Source organism: Typopeltis vanoorti, chromosome 3 (assembly GCF_054136105.1).
Source record: "Typopeltis vanoorti isolate ZY-2024b chromosome 3, IOZ_Tvanoo_1.0, whole genome shotgun sequence".
Classification (NCBI taxonomy): Eukaryota; Metazoa; Arthropoda; class Arachnida; order Uropygi; family Thelyphonidae; genus Typopeltis; species Typopeltis vanoorti.
This window is the reverse complement of record NC_143551.1, coordinates 86,846,417-86,864,374: the sequence shown is the minus strand read 5'-3', so window position 1 is coordinate 86,864,374 and position 17,958 is coordinate 86,846,417. Positions and strand designations below refer to the sequence as shown.

Here is a 17,958-nt window from a genome sequence, read left to right as displayed (position 1 = left end):
CTGTTCACTCTGAATATAAACGACATTATAATAGTTGGAACATAATTTTAGTACATTTAAACGATTATAGAACTTTCTATCTTTAAAAGTTCTTTATTATTCACGAGTGGGGTTCCCGTGAATTCATCTTGAAATTTTCCTTTGTACTATGTTAACGCAAAGAAGATGGGAGAAGTCTAAGCCCTTTTGGATCTTCTCCTACACGTGATAAGGATGCAGTATTCAGATTATTTTTTGTGCAATTTTGTGTAATAAATACGTAAATATATTCAATTTCTGTTATAGTTGATAACGTGTTGTTGGTTAATAATGTTACACACTACTTTTCTAAGATTAACTCCAAGGAATATGATTTTCTTAAGTCGGTGGTGGGGAAAAAAGGGGAGGGGGACTATGAAAGGCTAAAAAAAAAAAGGCTATTGTTGGAAGCATGAAGCGATTTGAAAAGAGTTTCAAATATTGAGTATATTAAACATTGAATATTTACTTTTAAAAAAAATAATTTTAGAAACTCAAAACTTTTAGTTCCGAATTCGTCAAATAACTAGAATAATTTTAAATGTTAATAAATTAAAAATAATTTATGTTGTATGTTTTTATTTATTAATTTCATTCAGATATTTTTTACTTGTCGATTATGATATTATGAAGCAATGGCCTCGGTAATACAATTTTATTATCTTAAAGTATATGTTTTCTAATATAATCTTTTAATTATTAGCTGTAAAAATTATTAAGTATTAGCTATAATTATGTAAATTATTATTCTCTAAAATCAAAGAAAAGTTGAAAAAAAAATGAACATTATAAATCTCTAAATACAACTGAAGAATAGCAATATTTATTGATTGAATTGTACACGCACACACAAACTGCGCGTATCGCTACTATCAAAAGTAAATCCTCTTTATTTCCAAAATAAGTAACTTGGTCCTCCCCGCCCGGTGAACCAAGACTAAGCAGTTACCGAATTCTACCAGGAATGGGTTCCTTCTAGAACCCATTCTTCCCATATCGTTTTCGGCATGAATTGCAGAGTGGCGATTTCTTCCAGCCTTGATCCACAGCTCCAATTCATCCAAAAAACATTGTATAGAAATTCATATCATTCTGTGCATACTGGTCCATCTCGGAAACCTAGCTGTTTCCAAAACCATTTAGGAATACCTCTCGCTTTATGGCAGGGGTGCGTTGCCATGTTGGTACTGAAGAAACAAAGAGAAAACGAAGTAAGAGTCAAATATGCACAGCCACAGGCTTCTTGCTTGGCCATTGACAAGAAATTAACAACTGCTCAGGGTTATTCAAAATTAATAATCTTGTCACCCAAAATGCACACATTAAGATAGGTAATTAGTTACCATAAATATGTAATCAATAAGCATTTTAATATAAGATTTATCCAGTAAAATGATTTCAATTTCTTATTTCTTACACACACAAACACATATCATGGCGCATAAATGTTACTTTTATCTATACAGTGACGTTTATTCTACACCAGGGATTCTCAACCTATGGTACGCGTACCACTGGTGGTACGCGAGCCACTGCCGGGTGGTACGAAAACAGATTTGCTTACTGCTACATCTAATATATTGAATTAAATATAGTGGTACGCCACTTGAAAAGGTTGAGAACCCTTGTTCTACACGATGGCGTATATTCATTTTCCATTCTCTTCAAATATTTTCTTCGCTTCTTCTTCTTCTTCGCTCCTTTGTAAACTAAAGTTTCACAGTTAATTCTGTTCTAAAGAACAACTGGATATTGTATTTCAAGATATATTATCTCACACTCGAAATGTTACACACGAAATTAAAAAAAAAAACTACACTTACAAATGCTTGAGTAAATATCTTTTATTAATCTTTCATGTATTTCAAATATTTATTTAATGATAATATAAAATATATAGAAACTTAAAAATAGTTTAATATTTTATTTAAATTTTCTTTTCTTTGACACTTTTTTTAAAAAAATGTAAAAATTTAAATACACCAATAAGAAAATCATATTCAGTTTTAATATTAATGAAAATTAATCTTCCGAAGACAAAAGTATATTTACGTATGCTGCATATAGCGTATGTATGTAGTTTACGTGTCTTTTCGGATACCTCTTGGATGAAGAACGGTTCCTAAGGTGGTGTAGGCCATCAACCACATGTCAGATTACACAGGGCCGAATTAAAGTGTGCATATGTGCATATATATTTATAACATCACTTTTTTATTACATTTTACACTCAGATTTTATTAGTTTTGACCTTTTAGTCTAATTTCGTTTTCTTCCCATGTAGGGGGACTGGACTGACCAAACCCGGACTGCGAAGGCCAACATTTACCCGGATGATTTCGAAGAAAAGGCCGTTTCATCTTTTCCTTTAAAACCTAAAGTGTGGAACCCCTACGTTGACGACATCTTTCTAATTTGGGAACATGGCCTTGATACCCTCCGGAACTTTCGAGAACACCTAAATAATATACATCCTAACATTAAGTTTACAGCTGAATTGGAAGCTCTGTTTCTTTCTTAGATGTAAAACTTCCCTTTTAAATGAGAAATTCAAAATCACTATTTTCAGGAAACCGACCCGTACAGACAGATAGTTCGATAATGAGCGGTTCTGCTAGGTGGTGGTGATGGAGTGAGGCTGTCACCGAGTGGACCCGCCGCTCTAAGAATCTTATAAATTCAAATGAACCTTTTGGTCACTCATCGAGGTTAGAGGAATCACCTAGTTTTTGGAGCAGAACTATATAGTAATTGTTCTATAGAAATGCTGAATCGTATATACATTTATTTTAAAATGTATATGCGATTCATTTATTTTAAAAAAAAATATGTATTAAATTTAAGAATTTTAAATAATCATATAAATAAAGAATATAAAAGTCATAAAATAATCATGTAAAATGCTATGTATTAACTTATAAAAACACGGGAAATGTATTTTTCGCAAGAAAAAAAAAAGTGAAAATCTGTATTATAAAACGATGCACAGCTGTAATTTGTGACTGATGGTTGGATGAGCAATTATGATGTAATCGAATGTGAATGTTAGAAAGATCTTGTTGAGGAAACTTTTTGGTGACGCTGCATTCTTGGAATATTTATTAAAAAATTCGAAAAATAATAATCTCGCCAAATGAGGTCGAACACGCTACCTAGTAGCGTGTTCGACCTCCTTGAACTCGACTTAGAATGTACTCTCTATCTGATTTTTTGATGACATGGATAACGTTTTTAATAGTTTTCTTCTCTACAATAAATGCTACACCTCTCCTTGATATTTCACCACCTGACGTATATATTTTATATATCTTGCCATTTGGAAGTTTCGACTCAAAATCTGATGATCCTTTCCAAAAGGTATTAAATCGCAGAAGGTGGGAGGAGTGTCCTGAGGTATTTTGGACCAACTAGATAAAATAACGTCCGAAGGTCAGTGACCGAACTTGGCACTGTTGTCGACAGGCAGATGCAACATTCCACATGATCCCACAAATGTCCGATGGGACTCAAATCAGGGGAACGTTCTTAGGAGAACATTCTGTGTGTCTCACTGGCTGTCCAGTGGGACACACAGAATGCTTCGATATGTTCTTCGAACCATGCATGTACAATGCCAGTCTTGTGACATGAGATGTTGTTTTGCTGGAAGAGTCCATAGTCCGGGTCCGATACGGTCCTTAGGCAATTTGCATCCCCCCCAATGCGTGAAAATAAGTGCTTGAGTGCGAGGTTGAAAACGATATAACACACACCCGTTATTTATTTGGTTTATGACAATCGGTTTTAACGATCTCTAAATTCTACAAATTTTTTAAATTTTAGAAGTGAATGGTCTACGTATTCTTCAAAATTAACAATAGAATTTAAGGGGAAAAAAAATAGCCAGTTTTAAAAACTTTTGCTGTTTAATGTCATGAACTTATAAAACAAAATAACAGTTGTCATACGACATACGATCTACAGTTTCAACCAGCATGTATCGCCATCTTCTGGGAAGTTCAAAAACTAAACTGAATTTTTATTTACAACAGACCGTTTCTGCATATTTTGTATTTGCCGAGATTCTTTCACTGTTTTATCAAAAAAATTTAAATTTCATTTATTTTCTCAAAATGGTTAATTAACATATTTCTTGAAGTCATCACTTAAAAAGCAGCTGTTTTTTTAAAGTGATGACTTCAAATCTTTCAGAAGATGGGTGCAACGAAACTTGTAAATTCTTGTAATTAATGTATACAATATTTGATGCTGATTACGAGTACCGCTGATTACGTTTCTGGGATATTATATTTCCCATTTTTTGCCCTTTATTTCTTTTCTAGTTCATCCATCTCCTGATATTCTCTTCTTCATCCTATTCTTCTCCCCTAAAATAAAAAATAAAAAATTAATTAAATACCATGAATTTTTTTTCCCGTTTCAGAATCAGCACTGCCTACCCAAGAATACATTACTAGAATATAAATAATGCTGGATCTAATTAATATCCACTTGCTTTTTATAAGTTTTGCATCGCTGAACTGAAGATTTGTGGCTATTTTAGTAAATCTATTTTTGTAAATAGATTACTACTCCCCCCCCCCCCCCCCGATTTCATCTGCTATATTTCTTATTCCTTAATTAGTGCCCATCCATTAATTACGTAGGAATGTTTTCTTGAATTTTTGATGTCTCCATGCATGTCACAAAACGTCATATACACCCTCTTTCCAAAAAAGAAACCGAACTTTTCGAAAATAGAAGAAACCAGTGGCGCCACCTGTTGTCGAAAGCGACAACCTTCATTAGTGTTGTGTCAATTGTTTATGACATTTGTTTCATTTTTTCATTTGTTTCAGCTGACTCAATTTTTGAATATCTTTATTGCTTCTTTTAATTCTTCCAATCTGATTAGTTCTCTATCAGTACTGATTTCTTCATTGTTATTTTCTATTAACAAATTGGGGATCATAGAAATTCTTCTATTATAATATTCTCTCCAATGTTTCTTTTGTATTATGTTGATTTGTATTATAGCTCTTTCTTTATTATTTAATTTTCTCATTATTTTGTAGGATATTTCTTATCTTCCATGTGGTATAAATCTGCATATAATTTCTCAATATAACTGAATAATTTCTAATTTTAAATTCGTTCCCACAGATTCAAAAATATTCTTCGATATGCGAAATTTGTAACCTATCACTCTTGGGTTTTATTGTTTAAAAAAAAAAAAAAAAGACAGGCATCCAAATCCTTATATTATTTCTTACAAATTCAAAGAATGCTTTCTACTACTATAATTTATTTTATTATACAAATATGCAAAATTAAATATGCGGATACTTTGTCATCTGTTATAATGTGAGGCATGTCAAACTCGATCCAGCAAAGCAAAATAAGGATATCAGTTTATATTATTACGTGACACTTTGAAAGAATCCTTGGACTCAGCGGGGGAAGGCACACTACTCCACTACATTCACTGTCTGTTCTACTTAATTCTCCAACAGAATTAAGTACTACGGCATCAACCTACAACCCCATCTACCGCACACCACCGCCACTAATATTTTTGTTTGTAAATCGCTTGTGTTCTCATGGCCGATTTGCCTGTATGCCGACTGAAAAATCCTAGTTTCTGGAAGAAAAAAACCCTGCTACCTCCTTAAGGATAATAATGAATTCTTTGATAAACTGTAACAAAATACAGAAAAAAAAAAAGTGCGAACATCAAGACTTTATGGTATGATATATAATTCAAAGAATTTCTATAATTTTAATTGGGTGTTTACATACTGCTTTTTAAGCGTAACTGTTTCGAACTGTTTAGGTTCTCTTCAAGGAGCAGATAGAAAACTGGAGTACGACTAACTTCGCTATCGAATAACAAACTAGCATTTAGAGTGGATTAGAGAAACTGCAAAAGGAACTCGAGTCATGAAGAGTCACACACACACACACACACACACACACACACACACACACACACACACACACACACACTACGCATGGCCTTTGGATTGTGTAACATTTAACCAATACATGGTGCTAAATTTACTGTAGTTTTGTAGTTTTAAAACTTTCTGTGAGTGAAATTCACATTAAAAAATTACTTCATATTTATATTAAGTATTTTCACAGATTTGCCAATGGATGTCACTTGAACTTCTAATTGTTCCCTGACGATTTCATTTAATCAGACAACTCTGTTAACCGATTGGGTTTTATAATCTGTGATATTACTAAGTGCCAAGCCAGATATAATCGCTTTTTTAAATCAGGAAAAAAAACTTGTTTTCATATATGTAGAATTCCTGGAATACTCACTATCAAGACACCAAAAAAAATATAAACCATCGTCTTCATTTCTTCAAAAAATAAATTAATATTTGGACATTTTTTCAGATCACCAAAAATCTATTCCGGTTTTGATAAAAAAAATTACGAGTGAAGTAGACAAAATGATCAAGAGATGGCAGCACTATGCTATCCATGTTTCGGAAATAACATTAAATTACAACAGATTGCATGGTATATAAGTGCAGTTTATATAAACTACAAATAAATGCAATAAATACTAATTTCTTCAAAATTCCAGAATATGGATACAAGCTGATTATGATATCAATATTAACCTAAGCGATTCACGGAACATCAGCAACATGTGAGACTAATTAAAATTCTAGGTGTTTGAGAAATGTGAGATGAAAATAAATACTTGGCAATCACTTTGCTTTCCTGGAGAGGGTATTTTGTAGCGGATTACATCCTTTAAATGCTGTGTGTGTGTGTGTGTGTGTGTGTGTGTGTGTGTGTGTGTGTGTGTGTGTGTGTGTGTGTGTGTGTGTGTGTGTGTGTGTGTGTGTGTGTGTGTGTGTGTGTGCGCATCCAATTCCAGAATATGGATACAAGCTGATTATGATATCAATATTAACCTAAGCGATTCACGGAACATCAGCAACATGTGAGACTAATTAAAATTCTAGGTGTTTGAGAAATGTGAGATGAAAATAAATACTTGGCAATCACTTTGCTTTCCTGGAGAGGGTATTTTGTAGCGGATTACATCCTTTAAATGCTGTGTGTGTGTGTGTGTGTGTGTGTGTGTGTGTGTGTGTGTGTGTGTGTGTGTGTGTGTGTGTGTGTGTGTGTGCGTGCGCACACACACACACACACACACACACACACAGTCATATAAGCGATTGTTAATTATAAATAAATGCAAACAATGATTTCTCTATACATTTTTAAATCAAACAAGTTCCAGCTCCACTTTACCGCCCGCTAGAGGACTTGAAACGGGAGTAATTAAGACTGGTTTATCACTATAACTTAAAACTGCAGGTTTCTGATGGAATTTATGGCCACGAAAACAAAGTTTAAAACCTGTCAGTGTTTTCAGAAAGAGATGGTTCAGCTAGAGAAAGATAATGTCCTAATGAAAGGTGCATAATGTGTGATGAAAGGTAAGTTATTCTTCTCCATAATTCGAATCCTCCGTAATTATGAAAGGCATTCTGAGAATTTCTAAAATGTACAGAATTTAGAGAACACATCTTTGGGAAATCGATAATAAGTTCTTTTGTTAAAAGACCAGCGTGGAATGCGAAGAACTCTTTCAGGAGCATTTTAGAGATGGCGAGTTAATCTCTCAAAAACGTTCCTTTTTTTTTTTTTACCTTCTAGAAAGTAAAGAAACTTGTCAGAGAACTCATGCATTTAACAGACATAATATAGTTCGACGATGGCCTTAGTTGCTTCACAGCAATTCCAATCCAATTCTACATTTGAAAGTATAATATATGGTCATGCTTTACGATGATTTATTCCTTCAGTGTTGTCCGACCCTAGGTGGCTTTGTTGGCAAGTATTTCCTGATGAGATTTTTTTACAGGGGTAGTTTACCATTGCTTTTTTATTTTATCCGTGCTCGAGACTGGCATATAGCTGACGAATCAGACCTAAGGCTGAAACTTACGTATTCATGACTGTAATCCATGTGTGTTTACGGGGCCCGTTTGCCTGTTCTGTGGGACGAAACACCCGAGTTTCCTGATGAACCCTTCCCTCCCCCCTACCTCCGTAGGGGACCAGCTAACTCACCTTTAGTCGAAAGAGACCAAATAAAGGTTCTTCACGTCACTGACGGAAATCGAACCCGGGTCTTCGATTCCCGGGTTCGAATCCGACCGGGCTTCGTCTATACTGATCTATGGAGACTCTCTTCCTGCCATATACGATGCTGAATGGTCGATCCATGTTTTATATAATATAATAGTAATAATAATATTATTGTTGTTGTTGTTCTTTGTTTAGCGTATGTTTTTTTTCCCATACAGTTTGAGATATAGTGAGATACATTTTGTTCATTAATTATGTTTAGTCATTGGATTTTCAAACCCTTCTAATCCAATCGGAAACTGCTTCTCCAGCGATATTTTATTTCAGACTTGTAGGCTAGAGTCGACACATTTTACGTTGATGTTGCAGATTTTCACTTCAAGTAACAAATCAAGTTTCCGCTCTTCATAGTAAAAGGAACACACATATCCGTTTGGGGGGGCAATGTTTTTTATTTTTATTTATTTATTTATTTTTTAATGTTTTTATTTGGATTAAATAACCAGAATTGTTTCTTTCAGAGATTACAGAATACTTTCGTTATGGGGGGGGGGGGAAAGAAAAGAAAATGGATCTACGTTCGAAGTGCTAGGTTTAGTGAGCTTGTTAAGAAGAATATAAACCCATTGCTTACAGTAGATCAAGCTCGTTTCCAATGATTCATGTTGAATGTGGTTTTTTGCTTAACTAGCAACTATATAAGTTAAACGAATGTATATTCAATATTTATCGTTTTCATTAGCAATGCAATGGCGATTGTGGAAAACTAAAACCAAAACTAGTTCCCGAAATTATCTTGATATTTTTATAAAAACCAAAACAACATTTTTCATCCAATAAGGTTAGAAATTAGCACACAAACACTGTTAAGTGTTAGACGGCCACTGAACATTTGAAAGTGGCAGCACGAAATAGTTGACCACTGAACCATGAAATAACTAAGAACTTAAGAATGATCCCTGTATTACCGAAGCGAGCAACTTGTATCCATTATATTCATATAGGATTGGACTCTCACCAATATTATTATTTTTTTATTTATTTATTTATTTTTTTCTTTCAGCCTTCACTGATTGCTATGAGGAAGTTGGCCGTCATCCACATCGCTCATAATTAACATCCTGTACATGGTTACAAAACAAAAGAAAATAAAAAAAAGTCGATTTCCGACTATGTCCTCATTTATAACGGAAGTTTTTTTTTTTTTGACGTAGTATGACGCATGTTCATTAGACAGTGAAACATTGTCCATATGTTCTAAAGTTAAAACGAACTCTCTCAGCTGTTTGTTCTTGGAAAAAATGTCAGTCAGATGAAGAATGGACAAACGATGGTATTCTGACGCACTGAAAAGACAACAAATGATGCAATTTAAATAAATAAATTTGAATTCACACATCAGTCGACGACGAAGATATATTTGATCAATGAATAAATATAAAATAGTATTTTATTGGTCAATGTCTGAAATTGTTGTATAGCAAAAAAAAAAAAAACACCACTCTTTTAAACATGAGTCTCCTATTTTCGCAAAGTCAGCCAAGAAATTTTCTGAATGATCTGGGATTTCATCCTAATATGTCCTTAGGATGGGATACGATTTTGTAACTACCATTTTCAATTTGCAGTCACACTTCGATTACAGACTCAGCTCTTCGATGCATGTCGTCTTTTTTATTTTCCCAAAAGTAAAATATGTGATTTATCGGGACAGACCGTACAGGATCACGTGTCAGGAGTTGCTATGACGACAAAGATGTACTTATTGGCAGTAGCATCAATATAGGATATAGTACTTAATCCCTCATGGAGGACTCAACCAGTCCTAAGGGGAGGTTGAGGAACGGGGGGGGGGGATCCACACGAATAAATAAATAAAACCGAACCACTACCATCATGATCTACACACAACGCCATCTACTTTCGACCACTACTACTATATGTTTTGTCTGCAAACTGCGTGTGTTCATAAGGCCGAGTTGTCTGTATGCGGGAAAAACTCGAGTTTACGGGAAAAAAAAAACCCTGCTGTCTTCGTATGAGATCGGCTAACTCATCTTCAATTGAAAACCCATATAAAGATTTAACCAACATGATATCAAATGCCGGATAAAATTTATAGCATAAAGACATTTTTCTTTATTGTTTGCTATTCTTTTTTATTTTCTTGTTCTCTAAGAATTAAGTCCTGTTTTAGTAACATCCCTGTGACATAAAAATAAAATGTTTAAAATATGTTTAATCTTAAAAGTTTAGTGTTTTTGATTCGGTGCAACTGTCTGCAGGTTGTACGTAACTGCATTGCAAAACAAGGCATGAATGACCTTGTTACAACATGCCCTTACGTAACGTGGGAACTTGAATACACTCACACGGTGCCGTAGAGCGTTGCCTGTACGGTATTTATGTCTATGTGTGGGAAACATCTTCAAGAAAACCAGCAAGCTGAAAACCTATTGGTTAATGTGGAATGTTGAATGAAAAGTAAAGGAAAATGTATTTTTAGAAGAAAAAAAAATCAGTAATACTTACAAAATGTGAATTCGACGCGCTTCGAATGCCAAAATGCTAATGTACTAATTAACAGGATAAAACTTTAACAGAGAAACAGTTCAGGTTTTTGTTAGTAAATACTGCAACGATTTAATTATTTATTCTATCTGACATGCACCTAAAAGTGTTACGTAAAGCCTACAGCAGATCTATGGGGAGGAGGGAGCAAAGCAAAAAGCCACCAGTGAGAATTGAACTCACGACCCCTGGTTTACAAGACCAGTGCTCTAACCACTGAGCTATGATGGCAACACGGACATGTTTCTACAAAAAGATTAATTATTTCATTGATTGCTTTAGAGCCAGACGCGAAGAAATGGAACATCGAATGCAATGGCATTTTAAAATGTTGTTGTCTACCCATTATGAACGAGAGTGCTTTTTTAAAGCGGAAAATTTAGTTTCAAACACAAAACAAAACAGTCGTGTTCGTAAGATATATTGTAACAATAGACGATTCTTAATAAATAAATGAAAAAAAAAGAGGCACTATTTTCTTCTTAATGTGAATAAAATATATGTGAAATTAATATTTTTGATCAATTTCTTCTTCGTGACACGTTAGTTGACTAAGCAGGGGCGACTCGTGCATAGGCACTGCGGAACTGCAGTATCCCCAATTTTTCTCGATATATAAATATATTTATTAATTTATTTATATTTGCTTGTAATATTTAATTTTATCATCAACAATCCTATACAATTCTCTTATTTTGTATAAAAAATAATAAAAATCCATCTTGTAGCACTTAGGAGGGCGAAGGACGCTAGCGGCACTGTGTTTTCCACAGTGTCATATTGCTACGCGTCAAACATAAGCACGTCATAGTGAGATGCGAGCTATTAGCGTAATGCGGCACTGTCCGTCGCGCAGTTCAACTATTGTTTATATGCAGTTTGTGCCAGTAGTAGAGTGTTCGTAGTGCTTATCGTGTTTACTCCGTTTCTTTAAATATTTGGACATTACAATTAAAAGATTTAATTGTAATGTTCAAAAACTGTAAATCCATTCCTTTAATTACAATTAAAGGAATGGATTTTGTTTTTAAGTAATTTTGAATTATACTAAACTGTATCATTTTATCGATAATAAAAAATGTTTTTTCATGTTTTTTTTTACCATAATTTTGATATTTTATCCAAACATGTACACGTGTACATGCAGACTGTACTTACAGTGTGCATGTGTATATATATATATATATATATATATATTTTTTTTTTTTTTAATTTTAGTTTTAGTTTTCAAATATTCAAATAAGATCATTTTAATTTTAGTTTTAGTTTTCAAATGCAATCTCATTTTATTTTATAGCTACTTGTATGGTAGATTCTGACACGTGGCTCAACTCTGTAAATAGGATTAACTATGCTGATGAGTGCATCATCATCAGTGATGCAGTGAGAAAAACAATCACCGATAATCATCATAAATAAATGCTCACAGTATATTCTGTATTGAAAATAATGTTCTAATGTTTTAATTAATATAATAATGTTTTAACCCTGCATATGTCTATAAAAAAAAAAAATAATAATGTTTATCTGATGCACTTGTTGTTATTTGGGATTACGGCCGAAGCAACAAGGCTAACTAGGCCCGTATTAAAATTATGTCTGGTAACTGCGTGTGTTCTTCTGGTCGGTTTGTCTGTTTAGCGGGATCAAAAGCAAACAAACAAGAGTTTCCGAGAGAGGGAAGCCTTCCACCACCGTATGAAACTGGCTTAACTCACCTTCAACTGGAAAGTCCTAATATTTGTTCTTCGCATGTTGGAAGGGGTTCGAACCCAGCTCTTTCCGATCAAAGGATATCGGCGAAACCATGAATTACTGTAGTGGTCAAAAATGTAATAATAATATTTTTAATTATATGTATATATAGCTTGCTGATTTAGCTTTAGCAGAAAACTTAATACTTCCTTCTACTATACGCTATTTGGTTTCGCTATTTGGTTTCGCCGATATCCTTTGATCGGAAAGAGCTGGGTTCGAACCCCTTCCAACATGCGAAGAACAAATATTAGGACTTTCCAGTTGAAGGTGAGTTAAGCCAGTTTCATACGGTGGTGGAAGGCTTTCCTCTCTCGGAAACTTTTGTTTGTTTGCTTTTCATCCCGCTAAACAGACAAACCGACCAGAAGAACACACGCAGTTACCAGACATAATTTTAATACGGGCCTAGTTAGCCCTGTTGCTTCGGCCGTAATCCCAAATAACAACAAGTGCATCATAGATCTCCGTAATAGTTGCTACAGGGATCACACATTACCATTTATATTAACCGCACAAGATTCAATTCGTGAAAAAAAAAAAAAATCGAAATATTAATTTTCTCACCAGACATGATCATTTCAAAAAGAGCGTCTGTAACATTTTAAAATTATTGTAAAAGTACGTTAACAGATATTTTCTTATTTTCTTGTTTTGCAACAGTAATAAGAAAAAAAGCAAATGAATTTGCTTGTCTGATTCAATTTTTACCCCCCGTAAATATGAATCCATTTGCTAAAGGTAAAGCAACGACAGCGTCATCTTGGCATGTCTTGTAATAATCCTTCTGTTTCACAGACCCGTGTAGGATCTTGAGATGACGCGAAGTATCGATAGCGACCTCGAACTGAAGCGGAGTGAGACGAAGCGCGCAGTACAGGTGCGCCAATTCCTCATTGCAATGGGGGAAAGCGATGAGCTGTAGCAAGCAGAGTCTAAAAGGATCGAAAAACTCTATACTGATCTGCGAAAAAGAAAAAAATAAAATAACAGCTAAAAATATTTGTTGGGATTTCACTTTTCATATATTAACACGATTTCTTTGTAATAGTTGTATGTGTCACCTCCTGTAATAGTGTACAGTTACATGAGTTAAACATTCTCGATTGGCATAATTTCTTATTTACTGAAAGGAATTCCATAACACGATTTGTTGAGATTCTGAAAGAAGTTGAGCGATCCCATTTTGACGATACGATTGCGTCTAAACTTTTTGTTTGTGTTTTAGATATGTGTCTCCATCGAAATGTAGGACGGACAGAAATAGGCTCATCCTTCTGCACATTTGTCTGATAGTGTTGGCAACTTTCCAACTATTCTTGTGACACTTTTGAATAAAGGAAACTCTTGTGCAAGGTTTCCTGTTATAATAAACAAAGATACTTCGCTGGAATAACAACGAAGGCAAAAGCTAACCTTAAGTGGTTCTGTACAGTAATTAGTATTTTTCCCCTGCTTGTTATTTATTTTTCTAAGTTTTCCTTCGACCATTAAATACGTCTATAAAATCATCTAATTTATGTGCAGAAAGAACTGGAACTGAACGAGCGAGCTAACAAATATTATTCAACAAACAACTTGCAAACAGAATAACAGGCCATGTTTACTCATTAGCCCGATACAGTCCGAGGAGAAAGATATACTGGAAACTGTTTGGCCATGCAATTAACATGATTTCCATATAAATAGAAAACTATTCCACTTGATTTTTATGCTAAATAGGTTCAAAATAAACTTAACGAATTACAAACTTTACTGAAAATAAACGCAATCCCGAACACAGACGAAGCTCGAAAACAGTTTAATACAGGAATAAAAGTTAGTCATTGACAGTAATGTGCCAAGTTAAAATTACCTCCAATTAAATCAATTATGGACGCAGGACGCAGGACATATATGGCGCAGAGGGTGAAGCTTGACGCTTTTCATATTCCCTGTTGTCTGTTTCGGGAGCAGTGATGGGAGAGATTTGTGAGCTATTTCAGCTCACCCTGAGTGGGCAGAAGTGGTTATGCGTCGTTCAGTGTTAGGATGGCTTTCGGTCTTTAATGTTTCCAGTGGTCATTACCGTCATAGTTTCCGGCTTGTCGTATTAGTTGGTTTGGATGCGTAGATGTCTTCATAAAGAATTTTTCTGCTAGGGAGCGTAGTAGTGGATATTTATGTCCCGCTGGATCTGGGCGTTCCTGATGAACCACGGGGCGTCCAATATCATTCGCAGGCACTTGTTCTGTAGTCTTTGTAGCTTGAGGATGTTTGTCTTGGAGGTATGGCTCCAGGCTGGGGAGGCGTATATAATTGTGGGACGGATCACTGTCTTGTAGAGTAGAATTTTGTTTCTTGAGCTTAGTTTGCTGTGTCTGTTGATCAAGGGGTATAGCTGGGCGATAACTTTTGAAGCTTTGGTGCATGTGCTCTTGATGCGGCTGTTGAAGCATAATCGTTTATCGAGAAGTATTCTGAGGTATTTTCCTTCAGTTTTCCAGGGAATTTTAGAGTGGAACAGGGTGGTGTCTCCTTTGGGGGATGCTCGTCTTCTTGTGAAGAGTATCGTTGTGCTTTTCTGGGAGTTTAATTGTAGTCGCCAGTCGCCATAGTGTCTTGTACTTTTTTGGTTACGAGATGTGGTTGGCGGGATCTGGCTAGAATAGCCGTGTCATCTGCATAAAGGGCGATGGTGGATGTGAGAGGATTTTGAGGGATGTCTGCCATATAGATGTTGAACAGAAGCGAGGCTAGCAGTGATCCTTGAGGAACTCCAGGGAGGATTTTCCGTTGGGTTGAGACTGTTTCATTGATTTTGACTTGCATCCTCCTGTTTGAGAGGTATGATTTGATCAGGTGTATCATGTTTAGTGGAAAGTTTGCGATGATAAGTTTGTAGAGGAGGCCTTGGTGCCAGATCTTATCGAAGGCCTTTGAGATGTCTAGGAAGACGGCTCCAGTGTGTTGATTCCAATTAAATCCTGTGGTGATGTATTCTACCAGTCTATGGATATGTTGGGTGGTGCTGTGATTTTGACAGAAGCCAAATTGTTCTTGTGGAATGATATTTAGTTGGTTGACATGATCTTGGAATCTGATATCTGATAAGGATGATTTTCTCTGCTATTTTCCCTAAGTTGGATAGCAGGCTGATGGGACGGTAATTTTGTAAAAGGTGACGGTAAAAGGTGTGGGTCTTTGCCTGGTTTGTGAATTGGGATGATGTCAGCCATTTTACATGACTGGGGGAAGTGCTGCCAATTGAGGATGGAGTTTATGATGTTTGCCAGATGTGCTATGGCTTTGCGTGGTAGTGCCTTGATGACTTTGTTAGTGATGCGGTCGGGACCTGGGGCTTTTTTAATGGTTGATGATGCCGAAATAATCAGCATCATCAACCATCTTGAGATGGTTGATGATGATGCCGATTATTTCGGTAGGTGAGGTAGGCATTATAGGGCTTGGATTGTCATCGGGACAATTTACTGTGAACCTGACTTTACGAAGGATCTTGTATACATGGCTGATGTTTAGGTTCTCATATGCAGGACTGCATTGTTTCTATAGGTTTCTTGCTATGGCTTCGGCTTTGTCAGCATCTGTGTATGCAAGGTGATGTTCTGCTTGGAAAGTAGGGAGAGATTTGCGCTTGTTCCCGAGGTTGCTTGGGAATTTCCATATGGAATGATCTGCTGTGGAGATGGAGGTGAGCTTGGTGTCCCATTGTTGATTCCTGTGGTTCTGGAGCGCTTCTCGGACAGATTTGTTTAATCTGTTGAAGGCTGTTTTGTCCTGAGGAGCACGTGTGTTGTGGTATCTTTTTCTTTGTCTGTTTTTTTTTCCCTTATTAAGTCCATGATTTCTTCCGGGAGACGGTTTTGTTTGTGGGTAATCGTGGATACTGTGGCTGCTGTTATTGCTTTATTGATTTGATTGGTGAGGTTCTTTATTGCCGTGTCTATTTCTTCCTTGGCTTTTATATGGGGAACCGGACCAATGTGTTCTGGTAGCACTTTCCAAGTTTCTCCCAGAGAATGGAGGTTTGTGGGGGGGGGAGGTGACTGGTCTTTGTTCCCTAAGTGAAGTAGAATTAGGTTGTGGTCTGATGATAATTCGTTCAGTGCTTGAATGCTGTACTGGCATTTGATGTTGTGTAGGATGGAGATGTCTAGGATGTCGGCTGTGCCAGTTGGGCTGTGGTGGGTTGGTTCGGTGGGTCCTGTTACGACAGCGTTGTTTAATCCTATATAGCTGAAGAGGATACTGCCATTTTTATTTGTGGTTCTGCTGTTCCAGGAGGGATGTTTGGAGTTTAAGTCCCCAGCAACGATGATGGATTAATTTATGCCCAGTACAGCATCCAAGTCAGAAAATAGCAGGGTCTTAGCGGGGGAGTTGTAGGTGGCGTAGATTTTAAGTCTTCAGGTTGAGTTTGTGTGGACTTCGACACCGGTGAGTTCTAGGTTGGAGGTTGGAGGGGGGTGAGTATTCCTTTGTGCCTGATGCAGTTCCTGATAAATATGGCTGTACCACCGCCTCTGTAGTCCAGTCGGTCATTTCTATACAATGTGTAGCCTCTCAGTTTTGGATTGTCTGCAGATCTTAGATGAGTTTCATTAATTAGGATGATGTCAGGGTTGTATCTGTGAGAGAATTCTTGAAGCTCTAGTGTCTTGATTTTTAGGCCATTGCGTTCCAAGCGGCGATCTGTAGTGAGTCTGGGAGTAATCTAGTTTTGTTCATTAACAAGCATTGATAAGATGGTTCAAGTTTCTTTTAGAAATCTTTTTGTGGAGTTTGGTGAAGGGTTTGACTTACTGAAGTCTTGAAGCATGTTTGCCAATGAGGCTGTGATGACTGTTGTCATGTTTGGAAGAATTTGGTCCTGCTAGATATCTTTGGATGGGTGGACTACTTCGGCGTATGTCCTGCTTCGACGGTGGCTTTCCAGACTGTTGGTATTTTCCATTTGTGAGAGCTGGTATTTTGTTGTCTTTTGTTGGGTGTCAGGCAACTGGGAAGCCGTCGACTCTGATGCCTGTGGGCAGGGTTGAGAGATCTGTTTCCTTTTGTTGTCTGTTTTATTCTTAGGGTAGTGACTGCAGCCTCTGTAGTTTGCTGGGTGGGGATCCCCGCAGTTCGCGCATTTGGCTGGTAAGGTCCTGGGTTTTGAGCAGGTTGCTGTGGTGTGGTTTTGCCCACATTTGAGGCATTTGCAGTCTTCTCTGCATGTCCGTACTTCTGACATCTGTGGCACTGGCCCGACGAGGCTCTATTTCCTTAGTGATTCAGTTGTGATTTTCAGACCACAGATCGTTGTTATGTTGTATATGTTCTTGTGTGTGTTAGGTATCTCTACGAGTACTAGGGACATTGGCCTCTTGTCGGCGCGTAACATTCTGCTGACCCCGACAGGTGGGAGATCGTGGAAGCGGAGGTCTTCAGTTATTTCATCTGTGCAGATGTTTTCTGTTACTCCCCTGAGTACAACTTTTAGGTTTTTCTCCGACTTCAGTGAGTAAGTAT

At 36.3% G+C, this 17,958-nt stretch overlaps 1 non-coding gene across 1 annotated transcript; it reads right to left on the bottom strand.

Moving 5' to 3' along the window:
* Nucleotides 1-10,850: 10,850 nt before the first annotated feature.
* TRNAT-UGU (transfer RNA threonine (anticodon UGU)) lies at nt 10,851-10,923 on the bottom strand. Its single transcript has one exon. It is a non-coding gene; the product is annotated as a tRNA-Thr (tRNA).
* Between the last annotated feature and the right edge of the window lie 7,035 nt (nt 10,924-17,958).